The 21,223-nt window shown below is 35.7% G+C and overlaps 1 pseudogene; it reads right to left on the reverse strand.

Moving 5' to 3' along the window:
* Window positions 1–10,125, reverse strand: part of LOC110579874 — a 51,571-nt pseudogene extending 41,446 nt beyond the window's left edge.
* Window positions 10,126–21,223: the final 11,098 nt, after the last annotated feature.

Below are 21,223 nucleotides of genomic sequence, written 5' to 3' on the forward strand. Positions count from 1 at the left end.
GCATATCTTATTATAGTCAAACTGCTGAAAATCAAGTCAAATAAAATCTCTTAAAAGAAGCCAGATGAAAGAAGCTCCATGAACACAAAGTTGGATAAATTAAAACATACACACAGAGTCTCGGGCATATCTTATTATAGTCAAACTGCTGAAAATCAAGTCAAATAAAATAAAAGAAGCCAGATGAAAAACACATATTACCTCTATGGTAACAAGGATGAGAATTACAACTGACTTCCATAAAAACCTAGGCAAACTAGACCATCATAAAGGGACATTTTTAAGTACTGAAAAAAAGAAAGGAAAGAACATTAACCCAGAATTCTAATCCAGTGAAATACCATTTGAGAGCAGATAAACACTTTCTGAAACAAACACACAAACAAAACCTAAAGACCTTCACTGCCAGCAGGTCTCACCTAAAAACCAATTCTAAATAAAGTTTTTGCAGGCAGATGAAACAGAGCATTCTTAAGAAGCTACATCTATCCAAAGAATGCAGAGGATTAAAAGTTGAATAAATGAAGATAAAATGAAATTTACTTCCTTTTTTTAAAGAAAGTTCTAAAAGATAATTATGTAAGTATAGTAAAAATGCATTGTGTGTTAATAATATATATAAAATGTATTGACAGGACAACAATATCACATAGAATCCAGAGAGCTATATGGTTGTCAAGCCTTTACAGTAAATATGGAGTGGTATATTATTTCGAAGTTGAATCTGAGCCATTAAATATCTTGTAAAACCAATGACAACTGCCAGTGTTTTTTAAAAGTACAAATAATAAGTCAATACTCTGTATCTTCCCCCAGTCTTGCTGTGAAACTTAAACTGTTCTAAAAATAGTTTAAAAAATTGACAAAGTTGACTTTATAGTTTTTTTTTTTTTTTAACTGCTTTATGAAATACCTTCTATGGGACTGAAGAGACAAGTAAGAGAATGAAAGAAAATATTCGCAAATAACGTATCTGGAAATAACATTTTTTCCAGAATATATAAAAACTTTTAACATTCAACCATAAGAAAACAACCCAATAAAAAATGGGCCAAATATCTAAGTACACACTGCACCACAGATATATAGTTGGCAAATAAGCACGTGAACTAATATCAACACAAACAGTCATTAACAAATTGCAAATTAAAATCACAATGAGGGCGCCTGGGTGGCTCAGTTGGTTAAGCGACTGCCTTCGGCTCAGGTCATGATCCTGGAGTCCCTGGATCGAGTCCCGCATCGGACTCCCTGCTCGGCGGGGAGTCTGCTTCATCCTCTGACCCTATCCCCTCTCATGTGCTCTCTGTCTCTCTCATTCTCTCTGTCTCAAATAAATAAATAAAATCTTAAAAAAAAAAAAATCACAATGAGATACCACCACAAACCTGTCAGGATGGCTAAAACTTTGAAAACAAAAACCTGAGAACGCTAGAGGTGGATAGAAAGATATGGAAGTGAGGATCTGGAACAACTGGAAGTGTCCTTCACTGCTGGTGGAAGTGCCATATTGGGGAAAAGAGTTAGACGGCTTCTTTGTAAAGTAAAACTATGGCACAGTAATCATCCTCCTAAGCATTTAAACTAAGTAAAGTGATCCAAAAACCTGCATATTGTATAATACCATTTATATGACAATTTAGATAAACAATAATCTAAAAACAGGAGATATCTCAGAAGATGCTAGGGATTGAGGGTAGGACGAACACAAGGGAAGCTGGAAGAAACATTGGGTGTTGGTGGAAATGTGATGAGATAATGTGGTAGTGGATGCATGATTATATGCATTTTTTAAAGCTCATAGAACTGTACACCACAAAGAGTGACTATTAGCGTATGCAAATTAAGAATCAACCAGGATATATGGGGAATCCAAGATGAAATGCAGACTGTGATGAGTGAATTTAATTGTATTTCTAATGCATGGCTTATCTACAATGAAGAGAGTGGAGAGAAAGGAGCTGAACACACACACACACACACACACACAGAAGAAGAAGAAAAAGTATAGGGACAGAGCTGATATGAGAACTCCAGCTGTCGGTCCATTGCTTTCTGTCCTGTGACCCACTGCCTCAGTAATTTTCTCATCTCAGTTAACTTTAGTTTATGAAAATTATAACAAAAACGTAAAGAAATCATATAGATTTTTGCATCTACACAGTTTTTGTCATCATGAAGTCACTTTGTGGCCTTTACTTGTTGGGACGTGTAACACTGTTCTCAGGTTCCCAAATGTAAAACAGAAAAGGTGTTGCAAGCAGTGTGGTCTCCCTCCCAGCCGCTCAAAAGCAGCTGCTCATCTGAGTTTTCTTAAAAAATGATCTATCCAGTCAAAGTGTACTGCTCAGTTTCTTGGAATCCTCCACATCACCCACATCACTCACCTAAGTCTCTCCCACTACAATTCTAACATCTAACCTTTTTTATTATTATTATGTTCAGTTAGCCACTGTATAGTACATGATTAGTATTTGATGTAGTGTTCAATGATTCATTAGTTAAGTATAACACCCAGTGCTCATCACAGCACATGCCCTCCTTTTTACCCCATCTACCCACCCTCCTCCCCTCTGAAACCCCCAGATTGTTTCTTGGGGTCCATAGTCTCTCATGGTTCATCTCCCTCTCTGATTTCTCCCCCTTTGGATTTCTCTCCCTTCCCCTATGGTCCTCCATACTATTGCTTATGTTCCACATATGAGTGAAACCATATGATAATTGTCTTTCTCTGCTTGACTTATTTTACTTAACATAATCCCCTCCAGTTCCATCCATGATGTTGCAAATGGTCTGATGTCTGAGTAATATTCCATTGTATATATGACCCACATCTTCTTTATGCATTCATCTGTTGAAGGGCATCTCGGCTCCTTCCACAGTTTGGCTATTGTGGACAATGCTGCTATGAACATTGGGGTGCACATGCCCCTTCTTTTCACTACGTCTGTATCTTAGGGGTAAATACCCAGTAGGTCAATTGCTGGTTCATAGGGTAGCTCTATCCTTAACATCTTGAGGAACCTCCAAACTGTTTTCCATAGTGGCTATACCAACTTGCATTCCCACCAAAAGTTTCCCCCTTTCTCCACATCCTTGCCAGCACTTGTTGTTCCCTGTTTTGTTAATATTTGCCATTCTAGGGGTGCCTGGGTGGCTCAGTTGGTTGGGCGACTGCTTTTGGCTCAGGTTGTGATCTCAGGGTCCTGGGATCGAGCCCCGCATCCTGCCGAGCAGGAAGCCTGCTTCTCCCTTTCCCACTCCCCCTGCTTGTGTTCCCTCTCTCACTGTCTCTCTCTGTCAAATAAATAAATAAAATCTTTATTCAAATAAATAAATAAATGTTTACTGTTCTAACTGGTCTAAGGTGGTATCTCATTGTGGTTTTGATCTGTATTTCCCTGATGGTTAGTGATGTTGAGCATTTGTTCATGTTTCTGTTAGCCATTTGTATGTCTTTTTTGGAGTAACATCTAACCTTTTGAGAGAAAAAATATAATTATTATATTCAAAGAAAAGCCTACACTTTAGTATTAGTGACTTTGGGCTTCTCTCATGTCACGAAAATATGCAGCTATTTGATCAATTGACTAATGATGAAGAAAGCTTACCTCACCCCCTGAGCCTGCCCTTCTCTGTCTTCAGACTAGTGTCCCACCCATTCAAGTCTCTTCTTGACTGAGCACTTTCCCAGACATGTCAAATGAGCTTTACCCTCTTTAGCAATTACTTATCATTATTATTGTTGTTGCTGTTGTTACTGTTGTTATTTGTTCAGCTTGCTTTGTCTTAATCTGAACTCCCCCAGCTCCCCCATGAAACGTACTTCTTCCAGTTTTTGAATTATTTATCAAAGCCTCCTGAATTATACTTTCACCAAATGCTAAAATGAATTTTGTTACAAATTCTATTTCTCTTCTAGAATGATGCAAGGCCATCGAGTTTCAAAGTTCTATTGATGCTGCCTGTTGTAGTTATGAAGGTGTTGGTTGGACAATGGTCACGATCAAGGCAATTGTCCAGGAGACATTTCGGTGTGTTCTGATTTCATTTTCATTCTATCAGTGCTTTGTTTTCTTTGGGAACAAATGTGTCATTCTTTTGCTAGGGATCTTGGAAAACTCAATCTCCCACTGTGTTAACTGCAAATAAGATGGTTAGAAGACATATGTCTACAAAATTCTTAGATAAGTACAAGTGATTCCCAAATGGTTTTTCTAAATTAGAATTTCTAATAAGTATATGTGAGAACAAGAGAGATAAGCATTAGAACAAAACAAAACAGACAAAAAGACCTAGCAATGAGAACATGTTTTTTGATGTTGGGATAATTCTCTCATCAGATATAGTCTATAGCACTTAACTTAGTGTGATAGGCAGACTGATGGTCCTCCAAAGATATCCATGCCCTAATCTCTGTACCCTGTAGCCATGTTATCGGGCAAAAGGGACTTGGCAAATGGATATAAGGCTGCTTGCTCATCAGCTGACCTTAAAGTAGAGCGATTATCCAAGTGGCCCAGTGTAATCACATGAACCCCTAAAAGTGGAAGAGAAAGGCAGAAGAGTCAGTGAGAGAGAGAGATGAGGTTTTTGAAAGATTTGACTTAACCTTGCTTGTCGTGGGCTGAGGAGGGGAGAAATATGAGAATGGAGAAAGGATTCTAGTACCTAACGGGCAAGGAAATGGGGCCCTCAGTCCTAGAACCACATGAAACTGAATCTGCAAACCAGAAATGGATTCTCCCCATGAGCTTCCAGAAAAGAATGAGGCTCTGTCTGCCCTCATTCTGATTTCAGCCTTGTTTAATACTCAGAACCGATAAACCAGCCAACTGGACTTCAGAGCAACAGAACTGGGAGAGAACAAAGTTGTGTTGTCTCCAAGTGCCAACCGTGTGCTTTCTTTGTCAGGGCAGAAATAGACATCTCATATACCAACAGTAGTTCAGCACCATTGGACATAAGAGTGCTCAATGGGGATCTAGAAAACAGACTAAAAATCCCTTCTTGACTTACAGAGAGAGGTCTCTCTCACTCCCACTGCCAGTCTTAAATATGTCCTTTCCATTTTTTAAATATAAATGTTATTCACTACATCTTCATATTAGCAAAGGATTTCATAACAACCGATCTTAATATGAGTAACTGTTAAAGAGGCAGTGAATGCTGGCTAGAAATTGTAGGACAAATGGGGTTCATTCAAATTCGTGTTTCAGTCAATGGACATCTCACAAGTTGTTCTTGGTGGAAATGCCCAGATACTACTTTTCTTCTGCTTTTTCCATTAATCTTAAAATGTCTTAAAATGGCAAGAAGCAAATGCATGCCATTCACTATTTGGGCAAATCTTTACCACAAGGATCACAGGAAGGGCCAGTGTCCAGGGCTAACCTAAATCTTCATCCAGGCATACTCTTAATAGTATTATTATTAGAAATTTCGAAATGTTCCATTAAATTTACTACTTTACAAGTTACATAAGAACTCTGAATCTATGAAATATTGGCTGCCTCTTATTTTAACAACTATCCCAGCAGCTGACCTCCAACAGTCTCTCTGGGTGGCCAATGCCTATCTATATTCAAATGTAGAAACATTTTGATGCATTAATTTTTGAGGGACACTTGGGTGGCTCAGTGGGTTAAACAACTGACCCTTGATTTCGGGTCAGGTCATGATCTCGGAGTCCTGGGATTGAGCTCCACATCTGGCTTCACACTCAGCATAGAGTCTACTTGTCCCTTTTTCTCCGCTCCTCCTCCCACTTTTTCTCTCTAAAATAAGTAAAATCTTTTTAAAAAGTGTATATAAAAAACTTTGCATCTTAAAACCTCATTCTCCCTCCTAAGGGGTAACAACAACAACAAAGTGTCTTAGGGTCTAGACCTCAGCCCTTAGATTATGATCTGCTGGCTTTGGTTTGAGCATTCCAATCTCACAGCCAACCCAGTAGTCCTGAATTTAGTTCCTTGCCTTCGTACACAAGAGATACGGGTTTAATCTCTCAAATCCATTTTCCACTTTAGAGCTGGCCAGAGCTGTGAGCTCTGTAGATTTAGGCTCTCGGATTCTGGGGTGAGAAAGTTTGAGCCACACATGACTTTTCCTTGACCTCACCGCTCATAGAAGGACGGTCCTGTAGCTGTCTGGGAATTGTTCTATGTGGTTTAAAGAGAACTGTCAGCTCTCTGAACAGATGCTATCACTCACGGTTGTGACTTCCACATGAAAATCTTCTTCAACCATGCCCAACTTTTTCTCGTGCAAGCAAGGCTTTGGAATCCTATTAGAACTGGAGTTTGAAAAATAGATTCTACTTTGATAATATGAAAGGTGTATTTTATATTATGCCTCATAGTGTTTTCATTCCATTTTTTAATAGCATTGAACCTACAGGTCAAACTTTTAGTTATTTTGTACATGGGATTCGCCCTCAGAATCTGCCCATAAAGGACCATTTTCCTAGGTTCAGAGTTAGTCCATCTAACTTATCAAGGATTTTGTTCCAGTGTTTAGTCTTCTGCTAATGCCCTGACAGTGTTGATGGGCCATGGTGATGTTGACAGGCCACAGAACAGTTCAAATGCAAATGTTTATGTCAGTCCAAAGCACCCATATGGATAGGTACATTGAAAGAGTGCTTTTCCCAGGGGATAGATAATCTCTATATAATCAAAATATTTCATGAGAAAGCATCACAAAGTCAGGCCAAGAGCTTTGATCTTGAGAGAACATTGAATATATAAAACAGGAAGCAATGCTTTTACTCAAGAGAAACAAAAGGCATAGCTTTGAATGCATGAGCTGAATAATATTGTTGCTTGTTTTCTGCCAAGAATGAGCATTTTTAAATGAAGGTTAACTATCTTTATTTCTGTAAAACACTCACACAAGGCTACTCATCTTTTTTTTTTTTTCTTTCTCCCTCCTGACTCTACTGTGAAGTACCTAATGACGTCTCTGCACCTGAAAAAAATGAGCACTTCTTAGCGAAGTTTGCCATCTGGTGGCAAATCTATTAATATAATTTACTGTGCAGGACTATTAGAATAGCTCAGGATTTAAAATTTATTAGAAAACTTAATGATGCATTAAAAGTATGTGTAATAAAATTCTGTTTATCCAGAATATTAGAGAAAATGGATGTTCTTGTTAACATTTTAAGTAGCTTTAAATTACCACAGATATAAATCTTTACTCTCAGAAACACTACAAGTTAGCAGTGCAAGCTCTGGAGACAAAGTGTCTGTATTCAAACCACTGCTCAACCCAGCTGTATGGCCTTATGTAAGTTAGTTTATCTCAAGATGCCTCAGGTTTTTAATATGCAGAATGGGAATAATTATAGTAACTCCCTAGGCTGAGATGATAATTCACTGCAGCCTGCAACAAATTTAGGACAGTTCCAGACAAAGTTAATCTTTCTATATATATGGTGGTGGTTGTTGTTATTATTATTATTTGTGGCTTAAATTTTCTAGGATGGTTTTAATTACAGATAATCTATCTTATGATCAATTAATGTATAGTGTTTGTCATTTAGAGACTCTAAAGAAAGCATGTTGAAGATAAGAATACTATTTAACAGCTATATGGTGTTTATAGTGTACAAGGTGCTCTTCTAAGTACTTCCCAGACAAATTTATTTCATCCTCAACAAAAATCTGACAAGATAGGGGTTCTAATCACGTCCACTTTACAGACGAAGACATGGAAGCATGGTGAATTTAAGTAGTTTTCTCAGTGTCACAGAGCCAGAAGCAACAGCGCCAAGGTTTAAGCACAGATAACCTTGCCTTATAGCTTGTGCTCTGAACCACTGCACATATTGTCTCTGCGTATAATTTATATTCTTGGGAATCAGTAAATATTAGAGAGCTACTTTAGCAGCGAAAGAGGTAATAGTACAGTATCCTACACGTCTTGTTACAAGTGGGGAAATTGCACCAGAAATACCAGATTCTTTATTCTTCTTACCATTCCACTCCTATATGGGACCTCCACTTGACATTATCGTTTGTTCTTTCCCTATTTGTTTTTGTTCTATTTCATTTTCAAAATGAGTTCCTTGGAAGTTCCCTCCTACTAAAAGTTCCCATTCAAACAATCGAGTAGTGTATCATGTGTCTGTTTGCTTCTCTTCTTCCTCTGAGAAACTTAGAAAAAGGAACATAAAGTAAAGCTCAATACTTTCACACCTGTCTTGGAAATACTCTATCAGTGGACACATTCATTCAAATTTTTCCAATGAGGTAGTCAATTAATGTTCATTGAATAAATGATGAATGAATGTATGCTGTATTAATACATCTAATTAAGATACTGGGGTTAGGACAATAGACCATATGAAAAACACTGTATGTTTAAATAACACATGAAGGTCCTGAAAGCATATATATCATCTTCTCATCACATTGTCACCATGAATTTGAATGGTAAGCACAGCAATTGCCATTATCTGGATATCACCGTTAAGGAGGGGGAGTGAAGGCCATTTACCTTAGCCTGGGCTGGCCCATGGCTAACTAGAAAAAACCACCGGAATGGAAATTAAGAACTCTTTAGTATATATCCAATTATGTAGTGTATGAAAATACAGTTATGATTGTCATCATTTCTATTAAAAATAATTTTCTGTTGGGGCACCTGGGTGGCTCAGTCGTTAAGCATCTGCCTTCGACTCAGGTCATGGTCCCAGGGTCCTGGGATTGAGCCCCCCCTCGGGCTCCCTGCTCAGCGGGAAGCCTGCTTCTCCCTCTCCCACTCCCCCTACTTGTGTTCCTTCTCTGGCTGTCTCTCTCCTGTCAAATAAATAAATAAAATCTTCAAAAAATTTTTTTCTGTCAGTGTTTGTGAGTCGTGTGTTGCTCCAACGGCTATTTTCCAATGTTATGTTGTGTTGCTGTCGGGTAAATGCTTTTTCTCCATTTCATTTATATTTCTATCTTATTTTCTATATATTGAATATATTTTCTCATATTTCCTTTTCCTATGAGAAAAAAATCTGCAAAAGTCATTCTTCTCTTTCAATAAGGAAAACAAGTTCTTCTGAGAAGAGTAAAAAAAAAAAGTGGGCTCAAAATGGCCCTTAAAAGTCTGCCTTGAGAGGAAATTGGGGAGTGGGTGGTTAAAGTGAATAAATTTTACATTTCCAAACACCAGGCACATTTATCCTTTTACTTACTATATGTTTTGATCTACAGTGATACTTGAAGTATATATGGTAGAAAGTGGCTTGTGGGTCTGATGTATCAATTACCACAAGGGAATGAACTTCAGTGTTACCAGAAGTTCCAAACAGTGGAATGACTGTGTGGAAACAAAGGGCAGTTTATACATTTCGGTCTAAAGAGAGAAAAGAACCGGAGAGCATTACCAGGTTATCCAATACACTAACTGACTCCAGGATGTCATAAAATGGGGACCTACAGTTGGGTATTTCTTGAGATTAGTAACATTTCCTTCATGCCATTCCTGAATGAAAGATGAAATCAGATCAAGCCATGTTTAATAGGTGTACATCTGAACACTTTCTCCTTGACAGGGACTCTTTTGTAGCTCTACCTTTTTTTTTTTTTTTTTTTTTCCTTTCCCTGTCAACTACCTTTTGACCTCAATTTCTCTACTTCATACTTAGGATCTTTCCTGTTTGACTGGCTGAAACCCCAGAATGGAATAGTTCACCAAATGACTGGGAAGTGATGGCTAATTTTGGAGGGCTTAACATTACTGAATACAACTCCAAAAACTTTTCAGTATGTGAAGATTCTGTTAAAAGGATTATATGATATTCAGACCAAAAAAAAAAAAAAAACACCACAAAAGCAACAAATAAACTTTGCTTACCTCTTCATGGAGAGGATGGCAATTAAAATTTAACAAATACTGCTCTTTTATTTTTTCAGACCTAAAAATAAACGAATTAATGATTTATGTGCTTATTACCATGATTCATGAAACCCTTATAGGAAAAGTTATAACATTCTGTACCTCATGCTTCTTCAATGTAGAAGAGAGAATTTTATCAAGAGATTGTATATGTTACTATACAATTAGACTTCCATATAAATATGTTATTTTAAACTATATTTCCAAATAACTTTACCTGCAGTCAATTGGCATTTTCAGGCTATAGAAAAATGATGATACCATTTGTTGAACTTTTGAATTGCCAGTTTTTAAAACTATTTGATAATTTGCCAGATCAACCACTTACAAGCGTTCAGTTAACATTCAGCAAGTGCTGACTGTCAAAAAATGAACTATTTAAATAAAAATATCAAATCCTTTCTTATGTATTGCTTTTTCACAAATGGACTAAGCGATGTGCTCTGCAAATGGGTAGAAATAAGCTAAGAGCTCCCATGTGTTCAGATATTTCTTCGCTCAGAAACAAGATTAGTTTTTCCCAGTCTTTGTTTTGTGTGTTTATAGACTGGAATCCAGTTGGACTTTGTACTACTCACAGATCATAAAAGGCAAAGCACACATACTTGGATCTGGTGTGCGTCCAGTGCAAAATGCCTGTGCATTGGTGGAATCCACATAGAATTATACAGTATTCATCAGCCCACAAAAACGTAATGGACCAAATCAGTGGGATAGATCATGCCAAGAGGAACTCAGGACAAAATGTTAAAATGTTTAGTGTATAACTAAACATTTTTTTTTAATTTTATGAGCAAAAATGTATCATTATTTGAAAAGCTATACTGTCACTGATGATACACAATGACAGTATTAAAAAAGTAGACAATATGTTAGCATGTTATTAATTCAATGAATTTGAGTTAGCCATTCCAGGTAGCTAATTTGAGGAATATTATCTTTCTTTCTCTGTTTCTTCCTCCCTTTTCTCCCCACCCCCTTGTCTCTTTCTGTCTCTTTCAAATGTGACTTTAAAATATCTCTGACATACAGCCATTTTTCTCTGTTCACTGATTAAAGGTCATTATACGGACAAATATTTTACAATAAACCAATGCAGCCAAACTGGCTTTCAGATTATCTATTAATTAATCTTATACAAGGATTTGTATAACTGCTTTCCTCCATTGGAATTAGATAAGAATAAAACTAAAAATCATCAAATGGCAATAGAATAAAAGATGAAAAAGTAATAAACCTGGATTATTCACCTACCGTGCAATCCCCAAATGATGAAAACTTTGCATATAAAGTAAGCCATCAAATCCTTTTCATATAAATCAGTATTTCCTTAGTATTTACAACAGATATACCTAAAACACTAGGAACTACATCATAGATTTCTTTGACTGGAACCTATATCCCTGGTTCTCAAAACATGATCCCTGGAACAAAAGTATCAGCTTCACCTGAAAGCCCTTTAAAAACACATTTTCGAGACTCATCCCCAACCTACTGAATGAGAAACTCTGGGGATGGGACTCAGCAATCTGTGTTCTACCAACTCCTCTTCTAGGTGATTCTGATGTACACTGAAGTCTGAGAACAACTAGCCTAAATACACTGCATTAATGACTCTCTTATTCCCTTCCCTTTATATCTGTAGTTCTAGTAAAAAGTCATTCCCTTAAACCCTTTTTTCTCCTCCATAGGTATGAAAGGGACACAAAAAGTTTTCCTTTCTACAAACAAATTTCTTTCACATTACAGAAACTTGTGCTGGTTTTAGCAGTTGCTTCCTCCCTCAAGATATAGAAATCATTGAACTATAATGGTGTAATTGAAATAGCCAAAAAGTTTACATCACATGTTCTCCTTTTAAAAATATGCTCAAATATTTGGAAAAGATCTAACCAGCATTAGAAAGAGAGAGGGGGAAAGAAAGAGACAAGGGGGTGGGGAGAAAAGGGAGGAATTTACATTTGTCTTAAAAGGTCTTTAATTTCAGAAAATGAGCTTTGTGCTCTCTAAAGAATGAGTGTCATGGACACTCCCATGACAGCATAGCAAACTTTGAAAAGTTAGGGTAAGCCAGACAGCTTAGCAGGAAATCTGGTTTGGTGTTAGAAGGATAATCACTGTGTTAATGAAAATTTTTAAAAGTGTGTTACAGATTTTATATAGAATACACTAAGGTATCAACAAACACAAAATCATATTATAATTTAAACACTGTCACTTTCCAAAAAGGATTTGAAATAATCAGTTAGGAAAAGTAGATAATTAGTAAAGTCTCCAATGTGTCCATTTCTTCCAGAAACCAGTGCAAGCTTTAAGAGTTGTATTTCACTATGAGATGCCAACTATTATGTGTTGAGAAAATAAACTCTCACAAGAATACCTGCAATTTTATTATGACCTATTTTAGGTTTGAATTCATCAGAGTATCAAGGTCTTTTAAGGTGAGGACTGGTCTCTGAAGGAATACATTTGACAAATTGGGCCCCATTCTTTGTGCAACTGTAAGAATCCCGAGAATTTCATTTCCCCCCAGTGGATCCTATGAGGCTTACCTTCCTATCCTACCTTTTACCTTCATATGGAGTAATTTTCTCAGGCCTTGTTTTAGACCACTAGATATGAAATATAATGTCTTTACCTTAAAATATAACTAAAAAATTGGTTTCCATGTTAAAAATATTTTTTTCTCTATAAATTTACAATTGGTAACCTAAGTTATTTGAAATTATTTTATTCCATCTGTCTATATATGCAATATATCAATTTTTCTCAAGATCTTCATGCTATATATACGGTAGGTAAAATACTAAATACTAGTCGGAAATAGAAGGGGAAAACCTGGTAGGGCTACTTTTTAAAAAATAGTAGGACATACTATAGAATAGGAACTCCCATAGAACCCTAGAACTTTCAAGCAGAATGTAGCTTTGGATTCATCTATTCTAGCTGGTTTAACTAAGAAGTCACATCACATTTCTGTGGTTTTCACCAATGTGCTGCTTCTCTGGGAGATGGGCCCGAGAAAAGCCCCACTAATAACTGTGTGTCCAGTATGGTGTGAGGAACTAAATATGTTAGCTCTGCTCCAGGAAGAGAAGATAAATGATCTGAAAGAGAAAGAGCCAGACAACTCTGCACGAGGTCTTAAAGTTGACAGAAAGCAAATTGTCAGCCTGGAGTACAAAATGGAACATCCTGTCTGGATGAAACAATAATATGCTTATGTTTTTCTCCACTTTAGTTAAGAAATAATTGACACACATCAATGTGTAAGTTTAAGGCATACAGCATGATGGTTTGATTTACATATATTGTGAAATGATTATCACAGTCAGTTTACTTAACATCCATCCTCTCATATAGATACCATGAAAATAAAAATAATTTTTCCTTGTTATGAGAACTCCTAGCATCTACTCTCTTAACAATTTTCTTATATATCATATAGCAGCGTTAGCTATAGTCATCATGTTGTACGTTACGTCCCTAGTACTTAAACTTAACCCTTAACCTGAAAATGTGTACCTTTTGACCTTTTGACCACCATCTTGCAATTCCCCATCTCCCCACCCCCTGCCTCTGGTGACACAACTCTGATCTCTTTTTCTGTGAGTTTGGTGTTGTTTGTTTTCATTAGATTTCACATATAGGTGAGATCATACAGTTTTTGTCTTTTTCTGACTTACTTCACTTTTCATAATGCCTTTATGGTCCATCCATATTGTCACAAAGGGTAGGATATCCTTGTTTTTTTTTATGGATGAATAATATTCCATTCTGTATCACAACTTCTTTATCCATTTATCTATCAATGGACAGTTATCTTGTGTCTATCTCTTGGCTAGTGTAAAAAAAATGCTGCAGTGAACGTGGGAGTTCAGATATCTTTTTGAGTTAGTGTTTTTCTTTCCTTTCGATGTATTCCCAGAAGCAGAATTGCTGGACCATATGATAGTTCTTTTTTTAATTTGTTAAGGACCCTCTATGTTGTTTTCCATAATGGCTGCACCATTTTACAATCCCATCAACAGAGCACAAGGGTTTCCTTTTCTCCACATCCATGCCAGTGTTTGTTATCTCTTAGAGTCTTTTGGATAACCATTCTAACAGGTGTGAGGGGGTATCTCATTGGGGTTTCAATTTGCATATCCCTAATGACAGGTGATGTTGAGCATCCTTTCATGTACCTGTTATCCATTCATACATCCTCTTAGGGGGAAAAAAAATTCTATTCAGGTCCTTTGCTTATTTTTTAATTTTTTTTTTTTTTTTTAGGGGGGAGGCAAGTTTCACTACTGAGTTGAATTCTTTATATATTTTGAATATTAACCCCTTATCAGATACATGGTTTATCTCTTCACTTTATTGATCATTATTTTTCTGTGCAGAAGCTTTTTAGTTTGATGTAGTCTCACTTATTTTTTTATTGTGTTGCTTGTGTCATATCCAAAAAATCCTTACCAAGACCCATGTCAAGGAGCTTTATTCCTATGTTTTCTTCTAGAGCTACATGGTTTCCGGTCTTACATTTAAGTCTTTTGTACATTTCTAGTTAATTTTTGGGAGTGGTATAAGATACGGGTCAAGTTTCATTTCTCTCCATGTGACTATCTACTTTTCTTAGCACCATTTATTGAAAAGACTGCATTTTCTCCATTGATTTTTCTTGGTTCCTTTGTTAAATATTAATAGACTACATGCTTGGGTTTATTTCTGGGCTCTTAATTCTGTTTCACTGTTCTATTTGTCTGCTTTTATGCCAATGCTGTACTGTTTTAATTACTAGAGCTTTTTAGTATAGCTTGAAATCAGGAAGTGTGTTGCCTCCTGCTTTCTTCTCAGGATTTCTTCAGCTATTTGGGATTTTTGTGGTTTCATATAAATTTAAGGAATATTTTTTCTATTGCTGTAAAAAATGCCATTAGAATGTCTATAGGGATCACAATGAATCTATGGATGGCTTAGATACTACTGACATTTTTGCTATATTAATTTTTTTAGTCCATGAACACGAGATACCTTTCCATTTATGACTTCTTTGATTAGTTTAATCAGTATTTTATAGATTTCAGAGTAGATCTTTCACCTCCTTGTTTAAAACTCATTCATAAGTATCTTATTGTTTTTGATACTATTGTAAATGGAATTGAATTCTTTTTCAGAAAATTTATTGTTAATATGTAGAAATGCAACTGATTTTGTATGTTGCAACTTTACTAAATTTGTTGATAGTTCTAACAGTTTTTGACTGAATCTTTAGAATTTTCTATATAAAATCATATATATTTATGATTTATTATCATATATATTCAAATACATTATATATTTTCTATATAAAATCATGTCAAGTAGAGACAATTTACTTCTTCCATTTTGATTTAGATACCTTTTATTTATTTTTGTTGTCTAATTGTTCTAGATAGGACTTCTAGTACCATGTGGTAGCAGTGGTAGGAGTAGGTATCTTGTCTTATTTCTGATCTTAGAAGTAAAGCTTTCAATCTTTCACTATTATGATGTTACTGTTGAGCTTGTCTTATATGGCCTTTATGATGTTGAGATATGCTTGTTCTCTGTCCAATTTTTGAAGAGTATTTATCATGAATGGTTGTTAAATATTGTCTAATGCTTGTTCTGCATGTATTGAGATGTTCATATAATTCATTTCTTTCATTCTATTAATGTGATGTATTTATTCATTTTAGAGACAGATAGAGAGTAAGGAGAGGAGCAGAGGAAGAGGGACAAACAGACTCCATGCTGAGCATAGAGCCCCACACAGGGGCATATGTTAAACCATCCTTCCATCCCAGGAATAAATCCCACTTGATCATGGTGAATGATGTGCTGCTAAATTAGGCTTTCTGGTATTTTGCTGAGAATTTTGCATCTATATTCACCAGGGTAACATATATTTCCTTCTCTAGTAGTGTCTTTATCTGACTTTGGTATCAGCATAATGCTAGCCTTATAAAATCAGTTTAGAAGTGTTCCCTCCTCTTTGATTTTTGGAAGCGTGTAGGAAGAAGTGGTGTTAATTCTCTTTCAAGTATCGGGTAAAATCCACTAATGAAGCCATTTGGTCCTGGACTTTTCTTCATTGGGAGATTTTTTTTTTTTTCCCTGATTCAATCTCCTTAATAGTAATTGCTTATTCAGATTTTCTATTTTTTCCTGATTCATTCTTGGTAAGTTGTATGTTTCTAAGAATTGTTCCATTTCTTGTAGATTGTCCAGTTTGTTGGTGTATAGTTATTCATAGTGTCCTCTTATGATTCTTTGTATTTCTGTGGTATCAGTTGCAATGTCCCCTTTTTCATTTATAGTTTTGCTGATTTGTGTCCTCTATCATTTTGTCTTGGTTAGTCTAGCAAAAAGTTTGTCAATTTTGTTTATCTTTTCAAAGAATCAACTGTTTGGTTAATTTTTTCTACTGTTTTTCTGGTCACTATTTCATCTATTTCTGCTCTAATTTTCATTGTTCCCTCTCTTCTGCTAACTTTGGGCTCAATTTGTTCCTTTTTCTAGTTCCTTAAGGAGTAGAGTGACTTTTTTTTTTATTTAGGATCTTTCTTGCTTCTTAATGTAGGTGGTTATTGTTATGAACTATGCTTATATTTTAGACCACTAATGGGAGGTGGGTAAACTAGAGAAATGGCTGAGTTAATTACATTGCATGATATGCCAGCATAAGACTAAGGCAGATGAACACTGAAATGTGGACATCTTTCTGGCAATGAGAAGGGGACTGGGAATTTTTCTGAAATTTTAACTTAGTTCATTCAGTAACTATGTATTCAGTAACTTTTATGCCATTCACTGACAAAAAAATTAAGATCCTGAACTTCTTGGGGTGCTTAGGTGCCTCAGTGGGTTAATCATCCGACTCTTGATTTCAGCATGGGGCATAATCTCAGGGTCATGAGACTGAGCCCTGTGTGGGGCTCTATGCTCAGCACGGAGTTTGTTTGTCCCTCTCCCTTTGCTCCTCTCCTTACTCTCTCTCTCTCTTTATCTGTCTCTAAAATGAATAAATAAAATCTTAAAACAAACAAACAAAAATGATCCTGGACCTCTTGAAGCTTACACTCTAGCAAGCTTGTGTTATTTATTTGTCTTCAAAATCATTGAATTTAACTATATTTATACTGAAAAAGAGATTAAGTTTCTAAGCCCGGAAGGTAAGTGCTCAGTGCCTGAAATTATATTGAGTTTCAGAGAATAAAGTTAAATTAAAATTATATTGTTGTGTCTATGTTTATAATAATTGGCATAGCACTCTTCATATAGTAACTACTCAAAAAATTCTATTGTATACTATCCTCCACCCCTTCAAATAAAACCAAATCTGAATGTTATTTTTTGACCAATTTTATTTATTTTTTTAAAGATTTTATTTATTTATTTGAGAGAGAGAATGAGAGAGAGAGAGAGAGAGAGAGCATGAGAGGGGGGAGGGTCAGAGGGAGAAGCAGACTCCCTGCCGAGCAGGGAGCCCGATGCGGGACTCGATCCCGGGACTCCAGGATCATGACCTGAGCCGAAGGCAGTCGCTTAACCGACTGAGCCACGCAGGCGCCTGACCAATTTTATTTTTTATGTTTAATAATTCATTGTGGTTTTTTGCTTTTGTTTCATTATTATTGAGTGATCTTTGTCTACTTAATTCCAAATAAAAGATCTTGGAAAATTAATCTAATATTTCAAAAATATTTCAGCTCAATATAGAAATATATATATATTTTTACTAAATAGCAGAATTCAATGTAGAAATGAGCTGCACTGGGAAGTAGTATGCTTTGTTTCTCAGAAATAGTTCAGAGTTTAGCTGATAGAGTTACTGAAAAAGGAGGCAGCCACACTAGGGACTGGGTTGAGTTAGAAGCCTTTTAAGACTCCCTCTAACTCTGAGATTTTATTATTCTATGAAAAAGAAACAAACAATGGAAAGAATACTTCTCTCTGGAACCATATTAGTTGTTTCAATTAAAAAAGTGTGCAAGGTGCCTGGGTGGCTCAGTGGGTTAAGCATCTGACTCTTGCTTTTGGATTACATTAGGATCTCAGTGTTATGAGATCAAGCCAGCTGCACACTGGGCATGGAGCCTGCTTAAGTTTCTCCCTCTCCCTCTGCCCCTCCCCCCTCTAAAAAATGCAATATTTACTGTGTCATAATTCATTACTAACTTTAAAACAGTAACAACTAGATAAGTAATAAATTAAATATTGAAATTAAGATAATATGTTTCCATTACTTGTAATTCCAAATTAAAATCCCACATTTTGTTGCTGTCTCATGAGGTGTGGAGATACTAAGTAATTTATCCATGATGCCTCTGGTAAATGAGATGGTAGTAGTTAGTAACTAATGAGGTACTTCGATTATTTGGAAAATCTATTTGCATTCAAAGAGTCCAGGAAAGAAGTGGACATTCTTCAGTTTTATCACTCATTTATTAATTTTCTTTTTTTTAGAAATTACACATTTTTATTAGTAAATGCTAAATATAATCAAAAACATGAAATGGGAGAAAATAAAATCATGAACGAGATGAACTTTTCTTTATTCTGTGATTAAACTCTCTTACACTTCAAGTATTTTAGATGGAACCTTGGGCATACAGTTTTGTCTACACTAGGTGGAGTTAAAAGACACTTAAAATAATGATTGCCTGTTGGATTTTTCTTTTTTCAATTTTCATAGCTTCAGTTTCATTTTTAATGACATCCAAATGGCTTTTCAAATATATAATCATTTTAAAAGCTTTGATATGCTTAAATGAACATTAGAACTTTTATCTTTTGTAATCTTAGCTACAGTCCTCTTGTAAATGAAGGGGATAAATGTAAAGTCCTGAATCATTCTGGATTTAAGTATTTTAAATTGTTGGCAATAAATAATTAGAAATGAGAAACCACTCCAGGAAAACATCTCACTGAGCCCATTTATTAAACACTGACATTTCCTGGTTCAAAAATATTTGAAGTTATTCCATCAAAATGTCAAAATAAACCAATCTACTTCCATAAATTAGGTTTGTCTGTTAATATCGCTGATGAGAAAAAGCAGTAACATGAAAATCACTTCGCTAAGACATTTCCAGATGATGTAGTTCATATATACATACAGTTAACATTGTATCAATGATTATGCTTGCTTATAAAGCCAAAGGAAAAGGAAAATCAAGTAGAAAAACAAAAGCATGGTAATGAGAAATGTATATAAAACAAGAAGTAGTCATAGGCCAATTTTGAAATATTGTGACTAAAATAAAAAAAGTATATTTAACTATGGGACATATTAATCTTAGTTCAAAGTAGAAAAATGTTGTCATTTTGTATTTTTCCATATACTGTATCATCTTAGGTGCCTGGATGGTACTGTGATAAAACCTGGCTAATTCAGAAGCATGGAGTCTAGTCTCCTAAATGCTTCAAGTAACTGAAGGGCTTCAAATGTATAAATGCAAGAAGAAGAAATGGCAGGAGAAGAAAAAGCCACAGAGAATCTGCCTTTAAAGAGCAAGAAGGGGGCGCCTGGGTGGCTCAGATGGTTAAGCGTCTGCCTTCGGCTCAGGTCATGATCCCGGGGTCCTGGGATTGAGTCCCACATCGGGCTCCCGGCTCAGCGGGGAGCCTGCTTCTCCCTCTGACCCTCTCCCCTCTCATGCTGTTTCTCTCTCGCTCGCTCTCTAAAAAATAAATAAAATCTTTAAAAAAAAAAAAAAGAGCAAGAAGGAAAGATAACAAAGAATGAAAGGCTCCATTCCATCAGTGTTCTATTTGCCAACTGATCAGAAAGACATAGTTTGTTTTCAGGCTTTTCTTTGGAAAGGCAAGAAATGAAAGTAAAAAGGCCATAAGACACAATATAAGCAAACATAGAAAAAGGAGGAGGAGGAGGAAAAGGTAGAAGAGAGGAAACATGGACTTTGATGATGAAGAGAAAGGAAACTAAAAATAGAGGAGACAAAACAATTCTGGAGAATAGTCCGTTACCTTCAATAAAACCAAACATGCAGGATTAGAAAGTGGGACAAGTTAGAATCTGCAAATGACCCAGTGCTAAATAACAAAAATTTTCCTCATGTCAGATGAATTTACAGATGAATCTGTAGAATTAAAACTGACTAGAAATTTGTGTATCCAAGTGTAATCATAAATCATATAGTAACGAAGAGTAGAGTTAGCAATCAGAAAAACCAGTTTGCATCCCCCTCCAAAATAAGAAAAAAAAAAAATGAAAGCTAAAACAAACAAAAAACAAAACCCACAGAAAGTTACAACAATGATGAAATATTAGAAGATCAATTTAACAGTAACTGGTGTTACTTACTTTAGTAAGTAATGGAAAGTTAATGTTTGGTCCTTTATATAATCACAGAAACTCAATATGACTAATACTCACTTTGAAGAAAATTGACATTAACTTTAGGATTATCATCATATAAAGACTTTGCAGTTTTCAAATGAGCTAATTTGGAGCCACCAAACCATTCATATAATTGCATACTAAAACACAAGATGGATTTCCAACCCTAATTTGGGTATAGAAGTAGGCAGTCCTGGGGACCAAACTTGGGCACACCATAGGCCAGCCAGGAAGGAATTCTGGAAAGGAATACTGGATGTAAACCAAAGATGGAGTCAAAAGAAGAATGAAAAGGAGTACTTTAAGGTTTTTTATAATTGTATGTATCACAGAATGTATGCTTGAGAGTACATGAGACACGGCAGACTAGTTGCTTCTCTCACTGGCTCTTGTTAGGGATGAGTAGTTAGTAAATCATGTAGATGTAATTCATTCTACTTCACTTCTACTAACTTATTGATATTGCTGCGTGGATGATAAATAAGGAAAGGAAAAGTGTCTCTCCCCTTGTGCCTTAAATGAGTTGGCCTGAGTTTGGAGTGATCTCAGTACCTAGTCTTTCTACTCTAACTTCAACTGTGGAGGTTTGGGCTGGCTTAGAACAAGGAGTAAAATAAGAAATCAATCATGGTATCATTCCAGCTTTCAGTAACAGATAATTTTGATATTTAAGCTCTTCCGGAACATTAAAAAGGATGGAACGATTCTTAATTAGTTTTGCAAAAACATAATAATCCTGGTACCAATATCTGAAATATATCACACAAAAAAGAAAACCATAGCTCATTTTAAAACCAAAATATGGATATAATTTTAAATAAATCACTAAAAAATTCCAAATAATACATAAAAAAGAATTATGTGTCACCAAATAGGTTTTATCCTAAAAATTCATAGTTATTATAAAACGCCTTTTAAAAAATATATTAATAGTTTCAATATTTTTAAATTATATATCAC

This window comes from Neomonachus schauinslandi, chromosome 12, assembly GCF_002201575.2.
Source record: "Neomonachus schauinslandi chromosome 12, ASM220157v2, whole genome shotgun sequence".
Lineage (NCBI taxonomy): Eukaryota > Metazoa > Chordata > Mammalia > Carnivora > Phocidae > Neomonachus > Neomonachus schauinslandi.